General features: G+C 41.9%; 1 non-coding gene across 1 annotated transcript; it reads right to left on the bottom strand.

Annotated features, from left to right (window-relative positions):
• Positions 1 to 507: 507 nt before the first annotated feature.
• Positions 508 to 614, bottom strand: LOC120267449. Its single transcript, XR_005538463.1, has one exon. It is a non-coding gene; the product is annotated as a small nucleolar RNA R71 (small nucleolar RNA).
• Between the last annotated feature and the right edge of the window lie 6,325 nt (positions 615 to 6,939).

Raw genomic sequence — 6,939 nt, 5'->3', positions numbered from 1 at the left:
ACCCTTTGACATTGGTTAAAGGAAATCTGGACATTGAATGAAGAATTCATGAAGGGGAAAATAACCTATGCAAGAACAGTCAGTCAAGCTGAAATAGAAGGTGATGGGTCTGATAACATGGCAGAACAGAATGTGCAGCAGAGGACACTATCAGATTATGCTAGACCCACAGTTCTTGGCATGTAGTCTAGTATTGTGTAGCCATTGATCACAGCTTTAAATTTTATGCTCAAGCTAGGCTTCATTCAGATGTTACAACAGTCGGTACAGTTTAATGGTTTGACCGATGAGGATCTAAACAATCACATTGAGAACTTCTTGGAAGTGTGTGACATGCTCAAGATTAATGGTGTTACGGATGATGCTATCAAGTTGAGAGCCTTCCAATTTTCCTTGAAAGCCAGAGCAAAGCAATGGCTACATTCATTACCTAGAACATCGATCACTACATGGGAGGAGATGGTAGAAGCTTTTCTTGCTTGATATTTTCCTCTGAAAAAATTCGAGAAGCTTAGGAATGAAATATCATCTTTTGTGCAAATGGAATTAGAGTCTCTATTTGAGACATAAGATATGTTTAAGGAACTCCTGCGGAAATGTCCTCAACATGGGTTTCCAGAGTAGATGATCATTCAGACTTTCTATAATGGTTTGAACCCAAGTACAAAGCAGCTACTTGATGCTGCACAAGGAGGTACCTTAGGAAGCAAGACCCCCGATGAGGCCCAACGTCAAATGGCTATGAATAGTTATCAGTGGAAAACAAGAGACAGAAAAATGGTAGCCGGACTTCATGAGATTGATGTAGTTACCTCATTGGCGGCCCAGGTTGAGTCATTGAGAAAGAAGTTAGACACTCTAACTTCTCCTAGAGTGGCAGCTATGATGAGTTGCACTGGGTGTGGGGAAGGACATGCTCCATCTGATTGCCCAAAATCTATTGGTGGTACATCCTCAGTGGAATAAGTGGATTTTGCAGGGAATGCAATGAGAGGCTAAGGGAATCCATATAGTAATACCTACAATCCAGGTTGGAGGAGCCACCCAAACCTTTCATGGAGTAATCAAGGGCAACAGAAGATGATGGCACCACCCGGTTTCCAATCCCCAACATGGGAAATAGAGTATCAAGGTTGGAGAACCGGATGACCGATCTAGAGAAGGCTTTGACCAAGTTCATTGCATTATTGGATACATGATTTCAATCGATTGAAGCCACACTTCACAACCACTCTACTTCATTGCATAACTTTGAAAATCAAGTGGGACAAATTGTGAAGTCACTCTCGGAAAGACCTCATAGGAGTTTTCCTAGCAACACGAAGATAAACCCAAGAGAACATGTGAAGGGGATCACTTTGAGAAGTGGTCATGAAGTTGAGGGTAGGCTTCCAAGTGAGAAGGCCAATATTGAAGCACCCCAGGTCATGGAGGTTGAGGAGAGAGCCAACCAAAGAAAGGAGGTGGCACCCCCACCCTGCAAGCCAAGAATCCCTTATCCTTCAAGATTGAAGAACAAAGAAAATGATTAGCAATACAAGAATCTCTTGGGTCAATTCAAACAGTTACATATCAACATCTGATTTGTGCAGCCATTGTCTCAAATGCCTCTCTATGCAAAGTTTCTCAAGGACCTCTTGACCAACAAGAGGAAGTTGGAGAAGAGTGCATCTGTGATCTTAGATACTTCATGTTCTTCGGTGTTGCAAAAGAATATGACAAACAAGAAGAAGGACCCCGGAAGCTTTATCATTCCATGCAACATTGGTAATTTGGGCGAACAAAAGGCATTGGCAGATTCAGGGGCTAGCATCAACATCATGCCTTACACATTCTTCCAAAAGCTAGGCTTGGGAGTGCCTAGGCCCACTCGGATGACACTTCAATTGGTGGACTGAACGGTGAGCCATCCGAGGGGCATCATCGAAGATGTACTTGTGAAGGTCGACAAGTACATATTTCATGTGGACTTTGTAGTGTTGGATGTTGATGAGGAAGTTGATGTGCCATTGATACTTGGGAGGCCGTTCTTGTGCACTTCCAAGTCTTTTATAAACATGGACGGTGGGGAGTTGACTTTATGAGTTGGGGATCACAAGCTTACATAACGCCTCGCCAAAGCCATGAGACTTTCTTTAGACTTTGATGAAACTCTTTACTTTCTTGAAACTACCGATGAACTAATGATGAATATGTGCAGGAAATGATGTGTCCGGAACTGTATGAGGGATTACTAGACCAAGAAGTGGAGAATGAAGAAGTTTGATGCTTGGTCTAGAGGACAAGGTGCAACCTACCCTGGAGATCATGAAGAAGATGATCTAGAAGATGAAGTGAGTAAAGAGACGTCACAAGAAATAGCCCAAGGCTACTGGGGATGTGCAAGAATGAAGAAAGGTTGGCATACCCTCATGTGGTAACATGCTCGACAACTCCCCCTCTACCTTGAAAAGATTATGCTCATCATGCTTTCAGGTTATGGGTAAGAGGAAAACCTTCATCTATGAGCCTCCATGAGATAAGAATAGGTATGTCAAGCTCAGTGATATTAAACAAGCACTTCTTGGGAGGCAACCCAAGTCTTTACTATTTCCTATGTTTTAGTTTAGTGCTTACAAGAATAAGAGCTTGAGTGTTGGTGTCTTAATCTTTTACATGCTTTTGTTGTGATTTTCTCATGGATCATTAGTGTCTTTGTGTGTTTAATTGTGATTGCCGAAGTTTCTTGGTTGTTTGAGCATGTTTTGCATGATTCACTCGTCAATTGTTCATAGTATAAGCAAGTTCTATATGTGTATAAGTGTGCAAAAATTTTTTGCATAGTCTATAAATTTTGTAAGTCATCCTGAGAAGACACATAGCCTTGTGGAATTTCTACATGAGTGTGTGTTTTCATTCAGAGCTCATCTCGAGAGGACACAGGGGCGTGTGAGTGCCCCTGTAAACCACCTTGTGATGGTCACACGCCCGTGGGTAATTTCTACACAGCCGTGTGTTTCTCTGCAGAGTTCAGAGCTCTATCCTGAGAAGACACAGGGGCGTGTGTATACCCCTATGGAGGACCTTGTGAATTACACACTGGCGTGGGTAATTTCCACACGCCCATGTGAATCTCTGAAGAGAGTTCTCCTCCATCCAAAGAAGATACAGGGGCGTTAATTGTTTCCCTGCAACTGTATGGGATCGCCAAGTAATACCTCGTGCGAAGACACAAGGATCGTATTCAACGGAGCTAAGGATCTCCTGTTACTCCTAAGATCTCAAGTGAGGGAATTTACTCTACTAGGTGCAATTAAAACTAAAACAAGATTATCAACAAATTAGAGACAACAAGCAATAAGCAAGAAAGAAACTCAATGTAATGCAAAGGCCTATGAATGCGGATCCCCTTGAGGGGTTATCATGAAACGTTGATGATGAATAAAAGATGCAAGGGTAAAATGGACCATGAGATTCCAAGATTAGAACAACCCCAATTTCTCAGTGATTGAAGACTAATCCCATACGAACATAGATAGGAATTTCTTCCAAATCCACATTCCTACGATTGCATTAAGTACGAGGAAATCTCACTTAGAAGTAAGCCTACTCTTCTTTGGCTTAAACCTACATGGAGGGCTACCAAACACCCGATTTCTCAGTGTGATGATACAAGTATCCCCTTCTAATCCATTCATTATCTAATACATGCAAGCAAGTCACATCTACATGCATCACTCATAAAAGAGCTATGGATTTCTCCTTTGTGTAGCACTTAGAATGAAAACAATGGATTAAATCTCAAAATTACCCAAGCATGCAATTAACAAGTAATAATCCAAAATACATGATAAAACCCCCCAAGGTTCACCAACACCCGGTGGCCTTGGGGGTCTAGTGTGTCATCATCCCACAACCAGCAATACAATCAAGTGAAACACAAAAGAAAAGCATAAGTGACACTCCCTAGATGAAATAGTGGAGGAGGAGGTAGAATATATGCCGAATGATGCTTCCCCCGCCAAAGGAATGCCGAATGATGCTTCCTCTAGCCGCGGGTCTCATTCCTTCAAATCCTGGCAGATCTCCGATTGAATGATGTTGCCTTCTTGCCTTGAGAGTCTTTGACCTTGGCCTTGAATGATCTCCTAGTTTCCTTGCCCTTCTTCTCCTTCCCAAGGTCGCCCAAAGCCTCTCAAATTGTCTCTCAAAATATGCCCAGAAAAAAGTCCCTTGTTCTGCCCTAAAAGTCAGTATTTATACCGCCCATGACATATGGGCCATATAGGGGTCATATGGTGGTCGTATAGCACTCAAAAACCCTAGATTCGTGTTTCATACGGGGTGTATATGGCCTCCATATGGCCTTATATACTGGGTAATATGGAAATCTTGGCAGACAACTCTAAATCATTCCGCTGCTATAGTGCATACGGCCCCCATACGGGGTAGTATAGGGGTGGTATGAAATTCCTTTTTTCTTCTCTTTTCTCCTAAATGATATCTTCTTGTTCTCCATGGCTTTCTTGTGCCCTACAAAGCAAATAATAGACGATCAAGCGCAAAACGGGCATCAAACCTCACAAAATACATGCAAAGTGAATAGGATATATATATATATATATATATATGAAAACACCTACATTTCGACACTTATCAGGCGTGTGAGTGCCCCTATGAGTACCCCAGTGAGTATCCACATGCCCGTGTGGAATTTCCACAGTGGTGTGTGGATCACTTAGCAATTTTTCGGGTGGATAGAGAAGGCACAGTGGTGTGTGGGTGCCCCTGTGGGTCGTTCACACGGGCGTGGGGAATTTCCACACGCCCATGTGGATGCGTTCAAAGACAGCCAGAGGCCATCCAGAGGGCACACAGGGGCGTGTGTCTACCCCTTTAAGCGGTCCTATAGGAGTCACACATGCGTGGGTAATTTTCACACGCCCGTGTGGATGTGCAGACAGTGAACAGGCGAGACCTTTCCTTATAAAACACTCACGTCTTTTCATTTTATAACTCCTAAAATGCTCAAACGACACCTCTTTTCAATCTCCCCACTCCTCACCGCTATATATAGGGATCTAAGGCTGTTTTCTGGCCATATTCAAAGCTTTCCATCTTCATCTTATCAGTAAGCCCTCGTTTTCTATTCCTTTCACCATACTTGATTTCATTCGATTAAACTGGTAATTATTGTTTTGCTTGCATGTTAAAATGGTTGACGTGTGTTTTAGAGTGGGTTTTGAGCGAACTTTTGATGTATTCATGGATTTTTGCTTAGTGCCCTTGCGGTTTTCACGCCTTTTGGATGCACACGGGCGTGTGAAATTTTCACACAACCATGTGGATTTCTACAGTATTGATTCTTTGAGTGAATTTGATCAATTTTTTTTCAATTCTTGTAGACATGGCTCCCAGGATAAAGAAGCAAGCCGGGAAGCATCCCATTGGTTATACCCCAGAGCCCGAGCACATGGAGTTAGTGATTCCTGAGCACCAGGCTCGTTTTGAGAGGCTTTTGAAGTTGAAGTTTGGCCAGTGTCATTTTCCTGACAATAGCTCACTCTAAGAGATTCAGTTGGTAGATAATTTTCTATTTTTGCTTGAGGACAAGCAAAATCTTAAATGTGATGGAGTTTTATGAATGTATAATGTTCATGAATTCCATATCTATTCATACACTAATTTGTCATGTATTAGAACCATAATGTGGAATTCGATGTTAAATATCATGCGTTTCATATTAACAGGCTTAGGGTAGTGCTTTAAGATGAGTGAGAGTCAAAGGAATCATTTTAGACCTAAAACAATAAAGTTGGAGCTCTCCGCAAGTGCACAGGTCGCACAAAAGTAATATAGTGGTACCCCGTCATGGGTAGGGTTGTCGAACCACAGGGACTGGACTAAAAATACTCACTCAACACTAATCTCTAGTGAAGAATAGATTGGTGATAAGATTACTTTAAACAAAAGAGAGAATAAAGAGATAAAAGAAAAGAGCAAAGATGAAGATAAAGGCAATTGGATTGAGTGTCAATGGTAAGAGAACAATGCCCAGGGATATTTTCCTAAGCACTTAGTGATGCTCAGTCACTCTAAAGGTTTACCAGGTACATTCTCAGGTTCTAATGTGTGCTTAAAAGCAATATTACAGCTAAGCCTCTCAAATACGTCGAGTTTTACAAAGATAACTATGGATTCAAGCTCAACAAGTTATGTTATTTCCTAAAGCAATAACAGCTGTGACAATCCACCATCAAGTTTTATCTAAGAAACTACTCAATTCAAGCAATTCAAGTTTTGCAATACATTATTTAACACAAGAAAAAAAAGAACTCCATAAATCATGAAGAGTACAAGTGTTTAAAGCATACAAAGTGATAAAATTCCCATCTCAGGGCACCATGGCCGGTTAGCCCCTCATGAATGGGTACAACATGGAGGAAATAACACTAGATCTAAAGAAAGAAGACATAACTCCCTTCTCTTTGAGATTTACCTCCAATGTCAATTTCCGTGTGCTAGAACCACTTCCCTTGTGCCTCCAACTCACTCCTTGATGCCTTAGAAAGTGTGGATAAGCTTGATCTTCGCTTTCGTCAATGTCCACCCAGTGGAGAAGTAGATCCTCGAACAAAAGATAGAGAGAAAACCCTAAAAGCTAGAATTAAAAAAAGAAGATTTGGGCTTGACATGGTTTGCGCATGAGCGTGTCCAGACCGTGTCATATCGAGGGAAAAACTGAGTGAAATCGAGTGTCTATGCCTGAAAACTTCAGTGGAAGGGACACGGTCATGTCTTGACCGTGCAATGATGTAACACGATTGTGTCAGGAGGACCCAGCACATGTTACCTATTATTCAATAAATTTACCTTTGGCCTGGGTTTTTCAGGGGCATGGACATGATCGTGTCCAGACCGTGTCAAACTTGGAAGTGCCCTTCTAGACTGACTTCTTGC

This window comes from Dioscorea cayenensis, chromosome 1, assembly GCF_009730915.1.
Source record: "Dioscorea cayenensis subsp. rotundata cultivar TDr96_F1 chromosome 1, TDr96_F1_v2_PseudoChromosome.rev07_lg8_w22 25.fasta, whole genome shotgun sequence".
Classification (NCBI taxonomy): domain Eukaryota; kingdom Viridiplantae; phylum Streptophyta; class Magnoliopsida; order Dioscoreales; family Dioscoreaceae; genus Dioscorea; species Dioscorea cayenensis.
This window is presented reverse-complemented; position numbering and strand designations above follow the sequence as displayed.